Here is a 24829-nt window from a genome sequence, read left to right as displayed (position 1 = left end):
CAGAATAATAGAAGAGAGAATGATTTATTTCAGCTTTTATTTCTTTCATCACATTCCCAGTGGATCAGAAGTTTACGTACACTCAGTTAGTATTTGGTAGTATTGCCTTTAAATTGTTTAATTTGGGTCTAACATTTTGGTTAGCCTTGTCACAAGCTTGGGATGGTGTTCTTCAGCTTGCAAGCCTCCCCCTTTTTCCTCCAAACATAACGATGGTCATTATGGCCAAACAGTTCTATTATTGTTTCATCAGACCAGAGGCCATTTCTCCAAAAAGTACGATCTTTGTCCCCATCTGCAGTTGCAATCTGTAGTCTGACTTTTTTATGGCGGTTTTGGAGCAGTGGCTTCTTCCTTGCTGAGCAGCCTTTCAGGTTATGTCGATATAGGACTAGTTTTAATGTGGCTATAGATACTGTTGTACCTGTTTCCTCCAGCATCTTCACGAGGTCCTTTACTGTTGTTCTGGGATTGAGTTGCACTTTTCACACCAAAGTACCTTCATCCTTAGTAGACAGAACACGTCTCCTTACTGAGCGGTATGACGGCTGCGTGGTCCCATGGTGTTTATACTTGCGTACTATTGTTTGTACAGATGAACGTGGTACCTTCAGGCGTTTCTCCCAAGAATGAACCAGGCTTGTGGAGGTCTGCAATTTTTTCTGAGGACTTGGCTGATTTCTTTAGATTTTCCCATGATGTCAAGCAAAGAGGCACTGAGTTTGAAGGTAGGCCTTGAAATACATCCACAGGTACACCTCCAATTGACTAGTCAATTAGCCTATCAGAAGCTTCTCAAGGCATGACATCATTTTCTGGAATTTTCCAAGCTGTTTAAAGACACAGTAAACTGAGTGTATGTAAACTTCTGATCCACTGGAATTGTGATACAGTGAATCATAAGTGAAATAATCTGTCTGTAAACAATTGTTGGAAAAATGACTTGTGTCATGCACAAAGTAGATATCCTTACCGACTTACCAAAACTATAGTTTGTTAACAAGACATTTGTGGAGTGGTTGAAAAACAAGTTTTAATGACACCAACCTAAGTGTATGTAAACTTCCGACTTCAACTGTAGATGGCCCGTTAGTGGATGTTCGTTTTTTGTAAAACTATGACTAATCTTTTGTTCCCCCCACACCTGTGATTCACCAGATTTGCTGATTCTAACTGCATATCCTTTTCAAATGAGTGACACGGCTATGACTGTTTAGTCTCTACGTCTGTGCTTTCTCCACGTCTCCACCCCTTTCCACCTGACAGGTGTGGTCTTGAGGTGCAGACTGTGAATTCAAGAGAGAGAAATTTGACGAGTGGTGTCTGTTGAGATAGAAAGCAGAAACTTGTTAAGGAAGAAACTGTTCCAGTGTTAGTTAGCATTACCCTCTGGTGGTGTGTCAATGCAAGTGCATAGGGAGTGTCAGTGTGATGACTAGCATGATCATCTCCGCAGGGAAACTAGATAAACAACAATGCTACTGATTGGATTCCCTTGTGGAATTTATTTGACTGACAACTTAAATCAAGTTGAACTTATTTTGGTCAGTTTACTTTTGACCTCTGTGTGGTGTGAGTAATAAACATGTGTCTTAGTAGAACACTCCTTATTCTACATATGTAGTGTACACTGCCATGTTGTTACAATTTGAATAAATACACACACTACTGTGTTTTTTACTCCACCTACACCATCTTCTCCAGGAATAATGAGTGTTTAGACATTGTCAATGGGATCCCCTAGTTTTATTCCTGAAAAGGATTGATGCATTGGCCAGGATTCGAACACGGTCCTTCTGGGTTTGAAAGTGCTCCAACTTGCCATTAGAAAGGTGTAGCAAGGTCATTGATGGCAACAAGAAGCGTATGTCTGCAGTTATCTTGGCCAAAGGCTGTGTAACCAAGTACTAGCTCCGGTGTGTAAATCATTTTGCCCATGCCTTTTTGTGTTATTATCTAAACTAAGATTGTAATCTTAAATTTACAAAAAATAAAATAGGTTCTGCAGTGTTGAAAATCCAATAACAAGGTGTGATGACCCAAAGATCATTTTTATTTATGTTGTTTACTTCTTTTAGAAGAAATAGGGAATTATTAAAGAAAATTGCAATGGTGCCCATATAGTTGGCCCGAAACTGTGTTATACATCTTTATTATGTTCCCGCCTCAAACATATTTCCAAAAATGCACGGGTATGCAAAGTGTGTATTTGCATTCTGTAGGGTAGAAGGGAAGGATGGCTGTGTTGTGGAAGTGAATTGCCCCTATCCCGGACCCTCAACTGTTTGTAAACTTCTGCTCTGGTAGGAAGCGGTGGGCTAAAGGGGTCAGAGTTCACTAGTGTCTTACTGCAGTTGAGAAAAGCGTCCACTAAATGATCGTGGGAATAAGGGCTCCGGTGGTGGGGGGCTCTGGCTCTGCACACTGGACAGGACAGGGAAGCTCAACAAAGGACTGTGGTGGGAGCTCTGCTCTCTCTCCCTGCCCCCTCCCCCCCCTCCTTCTCTCTCGCTCACGTCTGATTTATGACTGTGTTTAGCAGGCCTGTATCTGTCTACTCTACTCTCTCTGCTTGCATTTCCTAAAGTGTCATCAGAGGTCTTTCAGACTGGACCTATTGTACCCACAGATAGAGAGTCCAGTTTTAAGAATAACACCCTTCCTTACCTCTAGTCCTTACCTGTTGGTCCTGACCATCCCCACTGTGGCCTTCGGTCATCCCTCTGGTCTAGACAGATGACAGATGACAGAATTGTTGGTCAGAACGCATAGTATAGGGCTACAGGTGACAGATATTTTCACTATTGCCACTTTTTCATCTGCAGGTGATAGTACCTAGTGAAACGACTCGCTGGTCCAGGTTTGCTGTTTATCATAAGGGTTCCTCACGTTGAATTGTTTCATTGTCACAGCAGCAAGGGAAACCATGTCAGGACCCGTAATAGTCTGATGTTTCCACCCTGACAGTGGACCAGCCTCTCCTTGTCTCTGCAGTGCTGGGCTGCTGTCTCCTGTTGTCCTCTCTGTTCATGGGGAGGGGGGGGGTGCATGGAGGTGGCCCCGGGGTGTGGTGAGGCTCACTCAGCAGTCCCAGTGTTCTCTTTTCAGGAGCACACACACATACACATACGCGTACGCATACGCATACGCATACGCATACGCATACACATACGCATACGCATACACATACACATACACATACACATACACATACACATACACATACACATACACATACACATACACTAATGGGCAATAATGGGCACTCAGATTCACTTCAGTGCACATGTCTAAACACACAGACACATCGTGAGCAATATTCAGTCCTCATCCGACAGACCTATCATTAAGCTCTTAAAGGCTGAGTAGTGCTAGGAGGGTTCCAAGAGACAGAGAGAGGGAGAGAAATATAGAGACAGAGATGTGGACACGCATGCTGATGATGGCCTCCGCATTCTTGCCAGTTGTCATGACGACACTGCACTGCCTCCTTGGCCTAGCTGCATGCCGTAGGATGTGTGTGTGTGTGTGTGTGTGTCAGGGTGAGAGGAAGTGCCTGGCTGCATGAGAGACACTGTGTTTGTTCTACGAGGGTCTGCTGGTTGGAATGTTAAACTGAGCACTGAGCAGCAGTGTTTCTGGTCTTTCATGGTGCAGACGAGTGTTGGTGTTCTTATGAAAGAAGTCACATCCTCTCTGAGCTGATACAGAGACAGAGGGAGAGTGTGAAGGGAAGGAGGTGGATGAAAGGGAGAGGAGAGGAGAAGGAGGGGATGAGAGAGGCAGATGTAGCTGGGGTTGAAAGGAAATCCTGGCTCCAGCATTAAGCTGGTTGGCCTCCACCTCTCTTCCTGTCGGTTAGTAGAGGCTATATGTCATTTGTCACGTTCACCTCTAGGAGGTGTGTGTGTGTGTGTGTGTGTGTGTGCGCTTGGCTTCCCAGTAAAATGTGAGAAATATTAACTATCCAATAAAGAGAAACGTTACCACGAAATGCAGAGGACTTATTAAAACATCATGGCCATAGAGGAAACTCTGAATATCTGTCAATCATTATTTCCCCATGGATCTCCCAAGAGCCATATTGTGTCTCTTTGTCCACATGGAGTCTCTCTCTCTCTCTCTCTCTCTCTCTCTCTCTCTCTCTCTCTCTCTCTCTCTCTCTCTCTCTCTCTCTCTCTCTCATTGCTTTATTGGCATGAAATACAATTTGTAATACTGCCAAAGCAATATACACTCATAGAAATACAGGTGCTATCTACAACCTAAAAGGGTTCTTCGGCTGTCCCCATAGGATAACTCTTTTGAGTTCCATGTAGAAACTTCTACATGGAACCCAAACAAGTTCTACCTTGAACCAAATAGGGTTCTACCTGGAGCCAAAAAGGGTTCCACCTGGAGCCAAAAAGGGTTCTCCTATGGGGACAGCCGAAGAACACTTTTGGAACCCTTTTTTACAAGAGTGTAGTGGTACAGCATTTCAGTATATATAGTACAATGCAATGAAGTGAATGAAATACAGTTAATTTCAGTAGTATTAATAATAATAATAATAATAGTACATATAATCATGTATACAGGTACAACACTACTGCTGTTGTATTGTGAAACCTTTAGTCGATACATTTAATTAAAGAAAAAGTTTATAAAAAGAAAAAATAGCTTGCAAATAAACATTTTTTTATTTTTATTATTACTTGTATTACTTGTAAGTTATATACAATGTAGACACTTTAAGGAATGAATGGTCATGGGATGTCCCTCAGGCTATGGCAATCATATGCATATCTGGCAGTAACATTTGCAGCTTCTCCCTCAACCTGAATTATTCCCAGCTTTACGTCATTAGTAAAATGCACAGAAGTTGGGATTTGACTGAGAGATTTTCTTGAAAAAATATGATCTTTATTTGGGAGTATTTCTCACAGTAGAGGAAAATGTGCATCTCTGTCTCTACCTCCCCTGTCGTACAGTGGCCACATAAACGCACCTCTTTGGGTAGCAATGTCTTTTTGTGTCTTCCTTTTTCTACAGCCAATTGGTGGTCACTGAGCTATTTGGTCAGGATCTGTCCCTGCTTTATATCTCTGACTGAGTAAAGATATTATGCCAATTTGTATTCTCTTTTTGGGGCGGCAGGGTAGCCTAGTGGTGAGAGCATGGACTAGTAACCGAAAGGGTGCAAGTTCGAATCCCCGAGCTGACAAGGTACAAATCTGTTGTTCTGCCCCTGAACAGGCAGTTAACCCACTGCCCACAGGCTGTCATTGAAAATAAGAATTTGTTCTTAACTGACTTGCCTAGTAAAATAAAGGTACAATTAAAAATAAAAAGTACAAAAATTTGAGGGCAAAATAGACATTGAGTTAATTCTGTGTTTTTGTTTCATTTGACCAATTTGTCAAACAGGAGGTTTTCTTTTTTGTAACAATTTGATTGACTTCCTTTTTTTGTTTGGATAATATGGTTGTTTTGTGTTTTTAGCAGCTGACATAGCGGACTCTTTTCAGGGTTCAGCTCTTGGGTTTCCAGTGCTTTGAATTATAAGCATGCATTATTTGGCACTGTCTTTTAGATATTTAGGATCATTCTGCCAAATTTTGTATGTAGATTTTCATCTGGGTTTTTCTTCCATTGCTTATAATCGCAATTACAGGTTGGATCCCAAACCTTGCTTCCATATAGAGCACTATTGAATATTTTGGAATATTTATTTTTGAGAATTTTCTTCTTAGGGAGTAAAATGCTTTGCAGGCTTTTTCTTTACGACATTCACTGCCAGACCAAATTCACCAGAGGCACATGTTTATTTTTTAGTCCCAGGTAGTTTGGGCATGTTCAACCATGGTATTTCCTCATTTGAAGAAGTGTCTGCTGATCTGATTCCTGGCCTGTTTCTGGGAGATCACAACTTTGGTTTTCTGAAAGTTGATGTTGATTGCCCAGTTGATGCTGTATTCCCAAAGAATGTTACATTGTTCCTGTAGACCTTGCTCTGTCGGTGCTCTCTCTCTCTCTCTCTCTCTCTCTCTCTCTCTCTCTCTCTCTCTCTCTCTCTCTCTCTCTCTCTCTCTCTCTCTCTCTCTCTCTCTCTCTCTCTCTCCCTCTCTCTCTCTCTCTCTCTCTACCTCTCTCTCTACCCCTCTCTCTCTCCCTCTCTCTCTCTACCCCTCTCTCTCTCTCTCTCTCTCTCTCTCTCTCTCTCTCTCTCTCTCTCTCTCTCTCTCTCTCTCTCTCTCTCTCTCTCTCTCTCTCTCTCTCTCTCTCTCTCTCTCTCTCTCTCTCTCTCTCTCTCTCTCTCTCTCTCTCTCTCTCTCTCTCTCTCTCTCTCTCTCTCTCTCTCTCTCTCTCTCTCTCTCTCTCTCTCTCTCTCTCTCTCTCTCTCTCTCTCTCTCTCTCTCTCTCTCTCTCTCTCTCTCTCTCTCTCTCTCTCTCTCTCTCTCTCTCTCTCTCTCTCTCTCTCTCTCTCTCTCTCTCTCTCTCTCTCTCTCTCTCTCTCTCTCTCTCTCTCTCTCTCTCTCTCTCTCTCTCTCTCTCTCTCTCTCTCTCTCTCTCTCTCTCTCTCTCTCTCTCTCTCTCTCTCTCTCTCTCTCTCTCTCTCTCTCTCTCTCTCTCTCTCTCTCTCTCTCTCTCTCTCTCTCTCTCTCTCTCTCTCTCTCTCTCTCTCTCTCTCTCTCTCTCTCTCTCTCTCTCTCTCTCTCTCTCTCTCTCTCTCTCTCTCTCTCTCTCTCTCTCTCTCTCTCTCTCTCTCTCTCTCTCTCTCTCTCTCTCTCTCTCTCTCTCTCTCTCTCTCTCTCTCTCTCTCTCTCTCTCTCTCTCTCTCTCTCTCTCTCTCTCTCTCTCTCTCTCTCTCTCTCTCTCTCTCTCTCTCTCTCTCTCTCTCTCTCTCTCTCTCTCTCTCTCTCTCTCTCTCTCTCTCTCTCTCTCTCTCTCTCTCTCTCTCTCTCTCTCTCTCTCTCTCTCTCTCTCTCTCTCTCTCTCTCTCTCTCTCTCTCTCTCTCTCTCTCTCTCTCTCTCTCTCTCTCTCTCTCTCTCTCTCTCTCTCTCTCTCTCTCTCTCTCTCTCTCTCTCTCTCTCTCTCTCTCTCTCTCTCTCTCTCTCTCTCTCTCTCTCTCTCTCTCTCTCTCTCTCTCTCTCTCTCTCTCTCTCTCTCTCTCTCTCTCTCTCTCTCTCTCTCTCTCTCTTTCTCCAGAATCATATTTGCCCCCTGACTACAATCTGAGGGAAAATCCCCAGAAGAGGCTGCCTGTTCTTTGACAGTGCACTGGTCTTCTATGCAGGAAGTTGTTTGCAGCCTGTATCTCCATGGGATGTATCTCTCAGGTTTCATTTGGGGATGATCATCCCTTTTGTAGACTGTTTTTAACACCCCTCTATATTGTCTGTGGTGCAAAGTGCAGTAAACAGGTCTCACTCCTGCTAAATATTTGGACTCTGAGGTCAGCGTGACTTTGAGCAGAAATAGGAGACGTGGGTATGGGTAAACAGGGAAACCGCATGTCTCGAAATGTGAACACTTGATTAAGGACATATTTTCCCTCTTCCTAGTGGAGGCTTTGGATCTGATAGAGAGTTTGGTTAGTTTATTGAAGTCCTTATTCTTAAGTGGCATTTAGTGGCTTTTTTCACTCATGGGTTCTAGTATTTGATTTTTCTCCATTTCCACAGTGAATGTATCCAAATACAGGCTTGAACCTTTCTTTCCCTGTACATACCCTATTTTATCCTAAGACCTGGTTCTTTCCATAGAACCAAATACTAATGTGATGAACGAGATTGTGAAGAGACCGGAAAGGGCAGGATGCCGTCTTAAGCTCCTCCACCCCCTGACAGTCAGCAGACCACACCTCTCTCAGTTAAATAAAGCTTGTGGCTGCTGCCAAGGTTATGCTTCAAGGTTCTGCTGTGCAATAAGAGACTTCAACTCCTATTGAGTCCTTTAATTAGATGTTTTTGACATTAGAAACTAAAGTTCATTTAATCTATTTCTCCAGGGGCACCTTCCATGTCCTCTAGGCATAGAGAGTTGCCCTAGCAGCCAAGTTAGTTAAGTCCCAGGCCAAAGCCTCCTCAGTCCTCAGTCTGTGTAACTTATTTTCCATGTTTTCTGCTTAGGGTTCGGAACCTTCAGTCACTCCCTGGCGTGGAGGGTGCGTTTCTGGATTGTGTGCATGGAGTGACATCATACTGGATGCTGTCTTACTAACAGTCATGTTGACTTAAGTTTGACCCTGAGTGGATCCAGGAGGAGTTAGTTGATGCTGTCATATAACCTGCTCCTCACCTGCATAACACAGAAAATGTCATAGAGATGTGTACCAGGAATTACATAGTACTAAAGAAGCGAATACATATTAGGCATGTTTTTTTTGGTGATGACATTGTCCCCATCTCTTTCTGTGCAGCTGTGTGTCTTAGCTGTGTCGTGCTGCTCCAGACTCTGAGCTTCTGATGGCAGTGAGGTGGAGGACGTTATTGTCACTCAGGGACACGGGGACTCTTGACTGGCAGATGGTGCCTCTCTGGATCTGGGCTACTGCATTAGCTCTGGCACATGCTACTCAGCACTGTGGGTTTGTATGTTCCTGTTTAAATTCAGGCATTCAGTTGGAGAACGATGGATATAAGTGACAGAGACATAGTGTAGTCATTCCCTGTTAGTGATTTATACCAGGATTCCCCAACTGGCAGACAACGGGTGATTTAAGTAAAAAGACAAGTAAATACGTTTTTTTTAAACATTTCGGGGACATAAAAGACTGTAAAAACACCAGGAAATAATCTCCAAGTGATTTTAATCTGTGGAATCTGATCCCAAGTATCCCCACGCATAATAGAGAGACACGTGATGATTTGAAATTATTATATTTTGTCAAATATTAAATGTGTTTGGCCTTCCTGCGGTCAATTTGCAGTCTACAAATGATTTGTAATTATATTCCAGACCCCCGACCATCCGCTCAATCAGGATCCCTGATTTATACATTCCATATTAGCAGGTAATGAGAATACAATAACACTGGTAAGTTATAAAAAAAAATAGGGAAAAAGAGGACCCGCTCCTGATCTTTCTTGGCTTTGAGTCAGAACTGGGATAATCTGGTTCTACTCTGAAATATTTATTTATTTTATTTATTTCACCTTTATTTAACCAGGTAGGCAAGTTGAGAACAAGTTCTCATTTACAATGAGTTACAAATTACAATTACAAATAGATGTGTTCCACTAACTAAACTGTTTTTCCCTGTGTATTCCAGGGAATACAGGGTCTTTCCCTCTAGTCTCCTCTCTGGGATACACTGACAGAATAACGTTCTCTCTGTGGACCTACTTGGAGCAGCCTCCTCTTCCAGCCCTCAGGAAGTTAAATAGCGTTTCCTCTCCTGAGTGGACACTTAAAGAGGCCCCAGGTTTTCTCACACTAAGAGAGAGAGGGAGACTGAAGAGGATAGCCCAAGGTTGGAGGTTTGCTGCATTAAGATGCATATCATTTCTTAGTTGACTGAACAAGGAGGAAGGTCACAGGCCGTCAAGCTGGCCTCATTAACATGGCTGTGATGGACTGAGAGATGAAGGTGGGAAACACAAGTGAAACACTCTCCTTTTCCTCTGTCATGACGTTGGCCTGGGGGTAGATTTGGGGGTAAATACCTCTTCCCCCCTTTTACCTCTCTCTACCCTACTGATGTTACATTTGCAAAACCTTTGGTTAACAAAGAGATTCTGGGAACATCAGAAGGTGGGGGGAAATTAACTATATTCTGGTAATCTGACCAATGGAACATATGCGGTGGTACTTAATGAATATGATGTCAGTTTGGTTGTCATCTGAGACATTCTCATCAATGATAAGATGACATAAACTCTACAGTGGAAAGTCTACACATCAGAGTTATCGGATTCACATGGATTTGCTGTTCAATTTAAATGTTTGAATATGAAATTATTCGTGATGGGATGAAATGTGATTTTAGCTTCTAAAATGTGAGATTTGGGTTTTCATAAGGTAAGGCTCTGCTCAATCAGTTGCCCGTCCCTGTGAAGGGACATGAGCTATATACCTCCTCTCCCTTCCTATATAAAGCCTTGACGACAATATAACCTGCTGTTCTGAGGACGTGAGGATGACGGTCCGATGTCAGAATGGTTCAGATAATAACTACAGAACGAAGCCAACATCAGCGTGAGCTTTGGTTGCGAATGGTATGAACTTTGAACTCTTATTCACTACAGAAGTGATACCTCCTAGCCGTTGAGTTAGCAATAGCAGCTGCATTCGCAGGTTAGGAAGGAACAGACAGAGTATCCCGTCTACCACACAACGACGTTACTACAACGTATTCAATTTACCAGAAGATACATTCTTCAAAGGACAAAGGACTCGGTTTGGCAACACGGCATTGCATCTACCACCAACCTACTGACGCGCAGCTCAGAGTAAATATTTATTGCATTTTCCTTTTCCAAATGGACAGTAATTTAGATTGCATAAGATACTGTATTTACGATAGCACAGCTTCGCCCTTTGTTCCTCAGTCTTCCCGCTCTTTCACTCAAACCCAGCCCCTTTCTTTTGTGTAACCAGCTGTCATATCTGTTCCGCCCGCTAGGGACATTTTCCTTTATGACGTAATTTGTAATCAAGTTATGATTTAATTATGTGTATGTGTAATTCTGTGTGATTAGTTAGGTATTAGGTATTAGGTATTAGATATTTAGTAAAAAAATAATTAAACCCAATGTTGTATTGCTGATTCAACTTGTTAGCCAGGGTTCGTGCAGATAACCAAAAATGGACAACTTTCAGATGAGACTGAATTAAGATGACGATTAATATGGACTGCTATTGATGTAAAATATTACTAGGTCTTTAAGAGTTTATTCGGAAGATAACAGCTCTATAAATATTATTTTGTGGTGCCCCGACTCTCTACTTAATTACATTTACATGATTAGCTCAATCAGGTAATATTAATTACGGAGAAATTATTTTATAGAATAGCATGTCATATCACTTAATCCGGCATAGCCAAAGACACGACACCTCTAAACGCTTTGTTCCATACTTGAGAGCTCCTATTAAGTTGTGCTCAGGGATTGTAAAGTGTCCTCTTTACTCTTTTGCCTGTTGTTCTCTATGTCTCCCTGTTGCTCTCCCATTTCTCTCTCCCCCTTTCTCACTCTTAAGATGTTCCCTGCCTCTTTCAATTTCTGTCTACTTTTAATTTCTTTCTCACGCTATTTCTTTGCATGCTCTCTCTCCTTTCCTCTCTCTCTCTCAGAACACTTTGATCAGATCCCATGCTCCCATTTGATATCAAGAAGCAGAGATGTATCTAGGCCATGCTGCAGACATCTGAACAAGGTGTTTTTGTTTTTAATTCTACAGCCTTCTTGGAACTTGATACATTTCTGCATCACAACCCACACACTATCCCAAAATGGTGCTGGGGACGGTAAGAAAAAAAAGAAGGCTGTTATACAACGTTAGCTTTCTTAACTCTTCTATGTTCAATACTGTGGATTGGTTGAAAGTAATATGTCAATAGTGAAATGATGCTATGAGAGGCAGTATTGTTCAAATGCCTACAAAGCAGTGGGCATTTGTCTGTCAGTTACCCTCTCATCCTCTCTCATCACCATCTTATTCTCTCTGTCCTTGATCGCTACTCCTGTAACCAGTCCACTTCTATCCACCCTATTCCTCCTGTCTCAGAGATGGATTAGGGGATTATGTTTATGTTTTCAATAAAGGTTGTAGACAACATATAGTTGACATGTTGTCAACAATCTAAGCTAACCAGGTCTGTTTTGCCCCGTGTTGGTTGTGTGTGTGTGTGTGTGTGTGTGTGTGTGTGTGTGTGTGTGTGTGTGTGTGTGTGTGTGTGTGTGTGTGTGTGTGTGTGTGTGTGTGTGTGTGTGTGTGTGTGTGTGTGTGTGTGTGTGTGTGTGTACATGCATGCGTGTGTAAGATGAGTTGTGAGGTTGGTACAGTAGGGGGTCTCCACTACTGTAATTCACTGTAAGGACCATATCAAGTCAGAGCGTGATGTCAGGACAAGCTCCCAACGGCGATCTCAATAGGCCACAGGTCATAACATCTTAACATGTTCCCTCCATCGACAGGCCTACAGTATGTTGAGTCAACATACAGTACAGTACAGGAGACATGTGGAGAATCTATCAACGATACCGCAGAACTGACAGAATTTTCCTGGCATTAGTGAATGGGTTTTTTGGGCATGTGAACGACACATTTAGTATGTACGTCTAATAATGTGAAACTGGAGAAGAATGTCATTAGATGTAATCGTTCTGGGAGCTTCACGTTAACAGGATATGGCTTCACGTGTGTGTGTTATATTATTTAACAGAGAGAATAACCATCTCAAAATATAACTATGTGTCAGAATTTGGGGGGAGGATGAGGAGTGGGGGGGTGCAGTGTAGCAGCTTTGACACCTCTTACCCTTTAATCTGAGATGGCGGCGCATGGGAGCGGGTTGGGGGGGTTGGCAGGCAGCGTATCCCATCTGAGAGGGATGAATCCCAGGAGAGATACCTCAGGAGTGGCCCATCCAGATTAGGGCTGGATGGGGCTGCTTTATCAAAGAAAGGAGCCCAGACAGCACTGCAACATAAAACAACTGACTGGGGGTTGGTTAAATAATTCAGAGTGAATGAAAGTGAAAGATTAATGAGTGCAGTTTCTCTGCAACGCTCCTCCTCCTCTTCTTCCCCCTTTATGTGTGTTGTCTCTGCATCCACTGACCCCCCTGTATGGAGCTAATGTTAGTAAATACTGTGTTGTTCCTGGCTCGGACATGGAGGCTCAACAGCAGATCTTCCTCTTCAACATTTCAACAACAGTCAGTGATGTGTATTGCAGTGAGCAAAGCCTCGGAGAGAGTGACGCATTCTGTAGCATTCAAGGAAATGTGTGGGTGATTTGCTTAAATAATGGCGCTGAATCACAGATGCCCGGAATATTCTGTGCTTTTGGGGAAAAGAGTGTATATTCTCCAGTATGTTCTTGTTGCTTAATTAAAGCCTAGGCAGATGGCTATTATTATACTTTAGAATGATTGGTCTACCACTCTGCCCTGCGTCAATGCGCCTGAGAATAATTCTGTCATGTTTGGAGAGTCGTGTCCACATGGGCTGACCCTTTACCCAGTCCAATCATCAGTGACCTGACCGAGGGGGACACATTCAGGTATCATGCATCATAACCCCATGACTCCTTCCCCGGACTAACTGGCTGGTCAGAAATACATGGTCCCTGTTTAGGTACCTGGACTGGACCAACCCAGACAGTCACACAAAGGGCCAAACCAGGACAGTGACCTGCAGAAAATAGAGGGATACATCCTAAACAGAACCATATTATGTGGTATAGCTGAGTTTCAAAGCACCTGCCGGAGGTGTATTTCTATGTGAAAACTCCTGGTTTGCCTGTCTCTTTCTATCACAGTTCAACAGCTATCTGTGTTTCCAGTACAGCTGCTCAGTAAAGGAGCTGCCTGCACTGTTGTATGTTTGACCATAGGCTCTATTTATGGCAAAATATGTACATATCGTCCACATGAACACACGCTATTGTCTTTGACACATTTGTTTTGTCTGACCGAACATCGTCTGTTTCCTTGTGTGTGAGTGATTGTGTTGGGTCTCTGTGTGCGTCTATGAGACTTTATGTGCTGCTGGATGTGTGATATATGAATGAGTTTAGATGTGTACACAGGATGTTAAATTATTATATATTTGTGTCTGCTCCTTGTCTCTGTGTGTGTGTGTGTGTGTGTGTGTGTGTGTGTGTGTGTGTGTGTGTGTGTGTGTGTGTGTGTGTGTGTGTGTGTGTGTGTGTGTGTGTGTGTGTGTGTGTGTGTGTGTGTGTGTGTGTGTGTGTGTGTGTGTGTGTGTGTGTGTGTGTGTGTGTGTGTGTGTGTGTTTGGTCTCTGTGATACGTCAGTAACTGGGGCAGAACTGATTGCTGCTTATGGCTGTAGGCGAGCACAGACCTACATTCTGCAGAGGGATGGAGGGAGGGAGTGGAGATAGAGGGAGGGGGCAGAGAGAGTGTTTCCTACCTCTTTTCCACTCCTCCACACACTGTCTGACTGACTGTCCAAGGGGTTACTGTCCGAGGGACTTACTGTCGGACTTACTCAGCAGGCAGCGAGAGGGAGAGAGAGAGATGCACTCTTATGTCAATCACAGGGGACACAGACAAACCTATCTTTGCATCTCATATCAGACAGATTGGCAGTACTCCTCCATTTCCAGGGGCGCAACTTTGGTTCTAGAAGTGGGGGGGACATAATAAATAAATAAATATATATTTTTATACAGACGGATAAACACTCTAAACAGCCTACCTGACGCTTGGAGGCGTATGCATGGCCCTAAAGCATACCGTTGCCTCGTTTTGTATCACATTCCAATGATAACACTGGGGGGGGCAAAAATGCAATTTAAGAATGTGTGTGGGGGGGGGACATGTACCCTCCGTCCCCAATGAAACTTGCGCCCCTGTCCATTTCCATTCTCAGAATTGATAAACAGGAATATGACTCACAGATGTAGCCTACGCATTAAAGATTAGGACAAACAGGAAAGCAGAAAACAGGAAATTTCAGATTCAGAGAACAACAGCTAGACGGTGTAGTTGATGCAAAGAAAAATGTGTAATAAGAAATTAGCAAAGAAGGAGAGAGTTTATCTGTCCCGTTGTCCCAGGGGACTAGCCGTACGAAGGTGACTCTGCCTCCTGTCCTGTAGCAGGTGTTGTGTCTGTCACCCCCTGGGCTGAGGAAGTCTGTTCATTCTTCCTTGTACTCCTTTCCTTGTGAGTCCCTTCCAACCCAGCCCACGACAGGATGGAACCCATAGCGCCACCTCTCCTACGGTGATGTCACTTCCTGTCAGAGGTTATCTTAGAGGTCAGATGGACAGATGGTCAGCCATAGTATCTTACTTCAGTCTCTCTTGGTGTGTTTAGAGTACCACTCCCATCACTTTTAGATGTGTCAAATCATGTGATATCTTCCCCTCAGGGGAATTGTTAAGTCATGGGTTTTCTGGTCAGCTGGCCTCTTACCTTTCACCCCCAGTATCCTCACTTGCTGTTTGTGTCGCCCTATAATGACTCTGATGTGAGTTACAGATGTCAATACTAGGTCAGAGTTCAGAGAGTTAGTATAGAGATCAAAGTGCCAAAGGTGGTGAATTACTCTAACTGGCCAAGTTGGAGCCTTTCAAGGTCAATGAGGGGGTTTGTTGCTTGTCTGATTTTGGATATTTCAGGTCCAAATATCATGAATTGAATATCATTTTTCTGGTACAGACAGATCGTTTGAAGAGCTTTTGAACCTGACCGTGGTCTCAAATCCATCATGTTTATTACATGGACAATTCTGAAGAATGCATTTGTGACTCACTGTAGCAAAATTTGTAATGGTGTGTTTTTTACATTGGATAAAAGAACAGACTCAGAGCTACAAAATGGAATATCATACACTGCTTTTTTGAGAAACAATGGGAAAGTAATTCTGCTTTGAAAGTTGATAAACTTAAAAACTCACTTTTGAGAAAATGGCCTTTGAATGTTTTGGTATCTAGTGCAGAGCTCTACTTTGTCTACACCCATTCAGCATCGTTCACACCCTCTTAAGCTTTAGCCCCACCCATCTAATTTCGCTCTCGGAGCATTTAGAGAGAACACTTGACACTCTGGCGGATGATTTGTTTACCTCTGGATAACATGAAAACAGCCTAACCAGCTCTGCTGGCAACAATTTCATTATGCTTTTTTGTAGATGTTTACTGACACCGGCCATATTCGACAGGTGTTGTACACTTTATCTTAAGGCATGTAGCTAGCTAGGTAAACAAAGAACCTAGCTAGGTAAACAACGTGTAAATCACACACGTCACGTAAGCAAATGAGCCAGCCAGCTAACGTTGGCTAGTTAAACAACATTGAACAGTGCCAAATCATGTCTTTACTACCCTGCATGAATATGCTGGGAGCTAACCAACCAGGTTCGATGTTAGCTAGCTAACAGTAGGCTCTAACTAGAAAAGCAAATGGCTCTGGGATACGAATAATAACATCAGCTAGGGAGCCAGCCAGCTAGCGTTCACTAGCTAGCTGACAGTACACTCTAGCTTAAGACATGTAGCTAGCTAGCTAGGTAAACAATGAACCTAGGTAGGTAACCAACATGTAATATCACACACATCACATAAGCTAACGAGCCTCCTAGCTAACGTGAGCTAGTTAAACAACAATGAACACAGTGCAAATCCAAGTCATTACTACACTGCATGAATATGCTGGGCTCTAACCAACCAGGTTCAATGTTAACGAGCTAACATTAGGCTCTAACTAGAAAAGCAAACGGCTCTGGGATACGAATAATAAGGTCGGCTAGGGAGACAGCCAGCAATCGTTAGCTAGCTAACTAACAATACATTTTAGCTTGAAATGAAAACACTTTCTGTCAAAATTAGAAACGTGTAATATCAGAAAATGTAGCTAGCTAACCCTAGACTATCTTACCTGTATACATCCTCATGCATGATGGACGCGTCTCCCTGTCACGAATGCCACGGTTGACCTTAGTTTGAAGATGTAATCCGGAGACAAGTGTTTTCTCCGTCTCTTTAGCTATCATACTCTAATTCTACTGATTTGAAAACTTGATCCTCCAGATAGTGGAGAGCAACACTTATGCAGCTCCCCCTACACAGTATGTTTTTCATAAAAGCCGCGTTGACAGGATTACCAACACATACTGACCAGCTCAAATAGACAGAAGCCCTCCATATGGCAGATCAATCCAAACTCCTCTCTCTGCATGTTCAGCCCACTCATTATCTCAGCCAATCATGGCTAGTGGGAAAGTATTTTTCTGTGGCTTAACCAACATGGCTCGTAATTTAACAATTGTATTCGTATTTACAGGTGGCATACAAGTTTGTTATTAAGGCACATGCAAGTTCACATGTTCGAGAAGGCATTTCTGCCCAAAAAACACATTTTGATGATTTCTTTTTAAATGTTCAAATGGCTCTCCTCTGAAGTTGTGACTTGCGACATACACCTAGTTTCCTGAATCGGGTCACCTTTTGTTGACAACAGCATGATAACAAAGTAAAGAACCTGTGTCTTCATAAAGGAAATCTAAAGTGCTTACTTATCCAAAATAAAAAAATAAACTAAATAATTCAGCGTTCCTGGCTGGCAGAGGGGAAGTGGGGGACTATATTTTCACAAAACATGTTTTGCTCCCATTTCGAAGAAAGACTTAATCCTTTTAGTGCCTTTTATCGTTCACTCTGTGGGACTAGCAGTGGTACTTGTTGAAACAGATATAGTACATCTCACAAGGTGTTGTAACACACAAAATAAATTAAAATATACACTCAAACAATTGCACAAGGAACCTTTGACGTACTGTATCATTTCACTCACAGTATTGACGTAGGCCTGCACCTTCTGATGCGTACTGTGCAGCTGAGACATGCTGGTTGAGTGACTGACTGAGTTGTTAGAATAAGTGGTTGTCTTTATTTCATGGATGATTTTCCATTGCTGCCTAGTGTTGAGGAATAGGAAACAACTGGTTGTGGGTCATGGGCTTTGGTCTAGTGAGATATAAACATTTGGTGTGCAGACTGTTACTCTGCATTTCTGGTGATGGCTTTCTGTATTGCTCCTGTTTTAACGCCCACCATCACTACCACCACCATCAAACAGGGTTCTGAGGCCCTTCAGGTCTGCGTTTGGAATGGCTAATGTACTGCAATTGTTGGGATTTGGGTGTTAGCAGTAAAGTAATATGGATGCAGTAGTGAAATAGTAACACCACTATTGTCATCCCTTGTTTTGAACCATATCATTTACATGAGGTTGAGCATCCCCAGCTGATTTATATGTATACCTAAGACACTATCCTTTACGCATTTTTCTGATTGATTCCATTAGACAGTAAACATAGCGACTGTCACAATAGAGTGGTCCCTCTGTTGTGGGTTGTACTTGCCACTCTGAGTCTGGGGGCTGTGGATTGGTGTGTGTTGTCTGGCTGGCTCTCTAGTGCTGCCTCCTCCAGGGATCCACCAAGCCTTAGAGAGAAGAAAGGCGATGGGAGGGGAGAGGAGAGGGCTGGTTGGGTGACTCATCCTGACCCACTTAACACCGTGAGGTGGGTAAGCTGGGATAATGCTGAAATATGGTAATACAGCCTGTTTCCTACTCATGCAGAAAGAAGGAAAAGGAGTTTCCATCCTTCAAAAGTACACATTTTGAGGTGCAACTGACTCACAACCATATTCTTTTACAATCATTTTCTTGTAATTGGGTGAATGGTTCGAATTTGAAGCCTTTCCTTCTTACCATTGGTTTTGCATATGATACTGTATGTCAGTGTATATCTGAAGCATTATTAAAGTTCCTTGAGGCCCCTTGCTGAATCAGCCTGTATCTTCGCCTCCCAGCAATAGACATTCAAATGGAAACAGAGGAGAGACACGGAAGCAAGAGCAGAGCAAAGACCCTGTCAAAGTGCCATCTTACTGCTCTCTTCACTCAACCATAACCCCTAATAGGGTTGTGGTAAAACCAGGGAGCAAAAACCATTACATTATAATACATGAACTGCCTCATGAGGACAATAATAATATAATACAGTGCATTCTGAAAGTATTCAGACCCTTTGACTTTTTCCACATTTTGTTACGTTACAGCCTTATTCTAAAATGGATCAAATAAAAACAAATCCTCATGAATCTACACACAGTACCCCACAATGACAAAGCAAAAACGTTTTTAGAAATGTTTGCAAATTTATAAAAGTAAAAAACAGTAATACCTTATTTACATAAATATTCAGACCCTTTGCTATGAGAAATTGAAATTGAGCTCAGGTGCATCCTATTTCCATTGACCACCTGTGGCAAATTCAATTGATTCAACATGATTTTGAAAGGCACACATCTGCCTATGTAAGGTCCAACAGTTGACAGCGCATGTCAGAACAAAATCCAAGACATGAGGTTGAAGGAATTGTCCATAAAGCGCCGAGACAGGATTGTGTCGAAGCACAGACCTTTGGCAGTGTATCAAAACATGTCTGAAGCATTGAAGGTCCCCCAAGAACACAGTGGCCTCCATCATTCTTAACACAGACATTTGAAACCACCCATACTCTTCCTAGAGCTGGCCGCCCGGCCAAGCTGAGCAATCGGGGAGAAGGGCCTTGGTCAGGGAGGTGACCAAGAACCCGATGGTCACTCTGACAGAGCTCCAGAGTTCCTCTGTGGAGATGGGAGAACCTTCCAGAAGGACAACCATCTCTGCAGCACTCCACCAATCAGGCCGTTATGGTAGAGTGGCCAGACGGATGCAACTTCTCAGTAAAATGCACATGACCGCCCACTTGGAGATTTCCAAAAGGCACCTAAAAGATCATGAGAAACAAGATTATCTGGTCTGATGAAACCAAGGCCTGAATACCAAGCATTACTTTTGGAGGAAATCTGGCACCATCCTTAGGGTGAAACATGGTGGTGGCAGCATCATGCTGTGGGGATGTTTTTCAGTGGCAGGGATTGGGAGACTAGTCAGCATTGAAGAAAAGATGCACGGAGCAAAGTACAGTGAGATCCTTGATGTTTAATCAATTTTAGAATAAAGCTGTAACGTAACAAACTGTGGAAAAAGTCAAAGGGTCTGAGTACTTTCCAAATGCACGCACTGTAAGTGTTGCTGGGAAATATCATGGGAGAGATTAATCATAGCTTGTGTGATATCATATTCCATAAATAGTCTGATTGCTAGAGGCCAGTCAGTGACCTGTCTGTGTAGTGTCACAAAGACTGTGGTAACGACCCTCAAAATGAGACTGAGGTTTGCTTTGGCTCACACGCTTTGAACCATTTCCCAGAAATTCTTGACATATTAAATTGTTTTTTTATTACTTTTCCCCATCCATTTAATGCAGTCTTTTAACAGGTTATGGACATGTGAGGTCTGGAGATGGTGTTTCTGCAGTCAGAATTGATCTGACTCAACTATGCAAAAACGTGTTTGTGTGTAAGTGAATATGTGTGATCAATGTGTATGAAAAGGAGTTGAGTTCATGGGATTTAACTAGATAAGTAGATTTCATGAAGTGATTGATTAGTTGATAGATGATTGGGAAGACACTTCAAGCAGTCTGTAGATCAATGTTTCTTAATCCAGGTGCCAGGAATTCAAAGGGGTGCACATTTATTTTTGATTTTTTACCTAGCACTAGACAGCTGATTTAAATGAACTCATCATCAAGCAAGATGCCCCCTCATGTCGTTTAACTGTATCAAGGCACAAGTCGAGACCCAAATGCAGACACGGGAGGCAGAAGATTGGAGTCTTACAATGTTTATTGATCCCAAGGGGTAGGAAAGAGATTGGTCGTGGACAGGCAAAAAGGTCAAACCAGATCAGAGTCCAAGAGGTACAGAGTGGCAGACAGGCTCGTGGTCAAGCCAGTCAGAATGGTCAGGCAGGCGGGTACACAGTCCAGAAAAAGGCAAGGGTCAAAACCAGGAGGACTAGAAAAAGGAAAATGCAAAAAGCAGGAGAATGGGAAAAACACTGGGTGACTTGGAAAACATACAAGACGAACTGGCACACAGAGACAGGAAACACAGGGATAAATACACTGGGGAAAACAAGCAACACCTGGAGGGGGTGGAGACAATAACGAGGACAGGTGAAACTGATCAGGGTGTGACAAAGTTAAGTTGTGGCTCACCCATAGGCACCAATGCGATAGAAGCTGGGTCTTTTCTGCTTAGTTATTTTTCCACCTGAAAAAAAAGAGCGAGTGAGATGTTTGGCTTCAACTTCCGTTTCTGCATCAAGCTTTGATGATTTGAATCAGGTGTGTAGTGCTAAGGCAACATAAAAAATGTGCACCTCTTTGGCTCCCCAGGACGAGGATTTAAAAACATTGCTCTGGAAAATTGTCGCACACACACGCACATACATACATACATACATACATACATACATACATACATACATACATACATACATACACACACATAGCTTTTAATGAGATAGTGAGGTCAAATATATACACAATGTTTAAGTCTGAAACCTAAGACTGACATCTTTGATATTCTAGACATATCTAACTTAAGGGATCTCTATTTAAGACTCCAGAAATTGTTCAAAAAGCATTTTAAATAGACTGTCTTCATGCTGACAAAATTATATATATAAAATGATGATCATTTGATGGAGGAAAACCATTATACAGTACAATGTTGCTTTGTTCTAATGTATTTTCCCTTCTTAAACCTAACTAGCAAGTGATTCATATTTCCAATATTTCACCATTGATATAAAGGTTAGGTGTCAGTTCCTGCCTGTTCCAGCACATTCCAACATATTTCTACCACTTGATTAAACATCCATTTAACATCTAGTCCAAATTCATTAGTCAAGTGCTCTCATATTCACCCAGAGCTGAGAGGAACTGGCCTTCCAGGAACTCAGCCTTTTAAAATGTCCAGACGAAGAAGCCAATTCACCGTAACAGAATTCAGAGAGACCTGTGAATATTGATTTATCAAGGTGGGATATTGAGTGTGCTACCTGAAGTCTACTTTAACCCTCAAAGTTCTGGTGTTACATTCAGAAGAAAAGATTCCAGATGATGTGTGTTGCTGGTCATTTCCACCTATCATCTCCAACACATGTTCAGACCAGCAGACCAGCTGGCTGGAGTGTTTAAGGACATATTCAATCTTTCCCTATCCCAATATCTTGTATGATGTCCCCACTTGCTTGAAGATTTTTATTTATTCATTTGATTTATTTAACCTTTATTTAACCAGGTAGGCTAGTTGAGAACAAGTTCTCATTTACAACTGCGACCCGGACAAGATAAAGCACAGCACTTCGACACATACAACAACACAGAGTTTCACATGAAATAAACAAACATACAGTCAATACTACAGTAGAAAAGTCTATATACAGTGTGTGCAAATGAGGTAAGATAAGGGAGGTAAAGGCAATAAATAGGCCATAGTGGCGAAGTAATTACAATATACCAATTAAACACTGGAGTGATAGATGTGCAGAAGATGAATGTGCAAGTAGAGATACTGAGGTGCAAAGGAGCAAGATAAATAAATAAATAAATAACAGTATGGGGATGAGGTAGTTGGATGGGCTATTTACAGATGGGATATGTACAGGTGCAGTGATCTGTGAGCTGCTCTGACAGCTGGTGTTTAAAGCTAGTGAGGGAAATATGAGTCTCCGGCTGCAGTGATGTTTGACAATTATGAAGCGAGGGCCAGCCAACGAGAGCATATAGGTCACAGTGGTGGGTAGTATATATGGGGCTTTGGTGACCAAACGGATGGCACTGTGATAGACTGCATCCAATTTGTTGAATAGAGTGTTGGAGGCTATTTTGTAGATGACATAACCGAAGTCGAGGATCGGTAGAATGGTCAGTTTTATAAGGGAATGCTTGGCAGCATGAGTGAAGGATGCTTTGTTGCAAAATAGGAAGCCGATTGTAGATTTAATTTTGGATTGGAGATGCTTAATGTGGGTCTGGAAGGAGAGTTTACAGTCTAGCCAGACACCTAGGTATTTGTAGTTCTCCACATATTCTAAGTCAGAACCGTCCAGAGTAGTGATGCTGGAGCAGTTGGAGGCCACGGAAGGAGAGTTGTATGGCATTGAAGCTCGTCTAGAGGTTAGTTAACACAGTGTCCAAAGATGTCTACCATTGTTCCTGTACCCAAGAAAGTGAATGTAACCAAACCAAATGACTATTGCCCCATAGCACACACTTCTGTCATCATGAAGTAAATAAATGTTCCGGAGTTCTAAATTGAGCAGCTGCTGAAAAATGAGCTCCTGTATATATTGAGATTTAAATGTTTTTTTAGAGTGAAGTACATCGAAAAAATCAAGAGAAAACTGCAAGACTCAATAGAAGACAAAACAAGGAACAAACCAAAAAGACAGGCTTTTGAAAAATTAACTATTTTTCATAAAATTGTACAGTTATCTTAGCTAGCTGAATTGCTAGCAGAATTGTTTACTTGTTGCTAAGCAGTTGCTAGGGACTCTCCTGGAAGCTAGCAAACGTCCACCGTCTACCGAATAGCAGCACTGTAGAAACTATTACACTCAACTGAACAACTTGATTAGTGTAGTGTTAGCTAGCTACATAGTTGTCTTTGCTGTCTTCGTATCCAAGATAATTGTGTAGTTTAGAGCGTGTAGTCTTAGAGTGATTATCTTAATTTACCGAGGTTAGCTAGCCAGCTATTTGTCGTCCTTAACGTAGGAGACACTGCTAGCTAGCCAACAGCTAGCCAACGTCTACTGAATAGAACTTCCGCACTCAACAACCCGGTCGCATTCCGCTTCGCTCCACAGGTAGTATCACATTTTAATTTCATTTCATTACAGCACAACGGTTTGATTTGTTTGATCGTAGCTAGCTACATAGCTAGCTACATAGCCGTCTGTGTATCAAAGATAATTGTGTAGTCTAGAGAGATTTAGGTTAGCTAGCCAGCTATTGTCGTTCTTTTAACGCAACGTAACGTAATCAACACTGCTAGCTAGCCAGCTAGCCCCGAATAGCAGCACTGTAGAAACTATTACACTCAACGGAACGACTTGATTAGTGTAGTGTCAACAACGCAGCCACTGCCAGCTAGCCTACAAAGTCAACAACGCAGCCACTGCCAGCTAGCCTACTTCAGCAGTACTGTATCATTTTAATCATTTTAGTCAATAAGATTCTTGCTACGTAAGCTTAACTTTCTGAACATTCGAGACGTGTAGTCCACTTGTCATTCCAATCTCCTTGCATTAGCGTACCCTCTTCTGTAGCCTGTCAACTATGTGTCTGTCTATCCCTGTTCTCTCCTCTCTGCACAGACCATACAAACGCTCCACACCGTGTGGCCGCGGCCACCCTAATCTGGTGGTCCCAGCGCGCACGACCCACGTGGAGTTCCAGGTCTCCGGTAGCCTCTGGAACTGCCGATCTGCGGCCAACAAGGCAGAGTTCATCTCAGCCTATGCCTCCCTCCAGTCCCTCGACTTCTTGGCACTGACGGAAACATGGATCACCACAGATAACACTGCTACTCCTACTGCTCTCTCTTCGTCCGCCCACGTGTTCTCGCACACCCCGAGAGCTTCTGGTCAGCGGGGTGGTGGCACCGGGATCCTCATATCTCCCAAGTGGTCATTCTCTCTTTCTCCCCTTACCCATCTGTCTATCGCCTCCTTTGAATTTCATGCTGTCACAGTTACCAGCCCTTTCAAGCTTAACATCCTTATCATTTATCGCCCTCCAGGTCCCCTCGGAGAGTTCATCAATGAGCTTGATGTCTTGATAAGCTCCTTTCCTGAGGACGGCTCACCTCAGTTCTGGGCGACTTTAACCTCCCCACGTCTACCTTTGACTCATTCCTCTCTGCCTCCTTCTTTCCACTCCTTTCCTCTTTTGACCTCACCCTCTCACCTTCCCTCTACTCACAAGGCAGGCAATACGCTCGACCTCATCTTTACTAGATGCTGTTCTTCCACTAACCTCATTGCAACTCCCCTCCAAGTCTCCGACCACTACCTTGTATCCTTTTCCCTCTCGCTCTCATCCAACACTTCCCACACTGCCCCTACTCGGATGGTATCGCGCCGTCCCAACCTTCGCTCTCTCTCCCCCGCTACTCTCTCCTCTTCCATCCTATCATCTCTTCCCTCTGCTCAAACCTTCTCCAACCTATC

This window comes from Oncorhynchus keta, chromosome 2, assembly GCF_023373465.1.
Source record: "Oncorhynchus keta strain PuntledgeMale-10-30-2019 chromosome 2, Oket_V2, whole genome shotgun sequence".
Classification (NCBI taxonomy): Eukaryota; Metazoa; Chordata; class Actinopteri; order Salmoniformes; family Salmonidae; genus Oncorhynchus; species Oncorhynchus keta.
The sequence above is the reverse complement of the archived record's forward strand: the minus strand, read 5'-3'. Positions refer to the sequence as shown.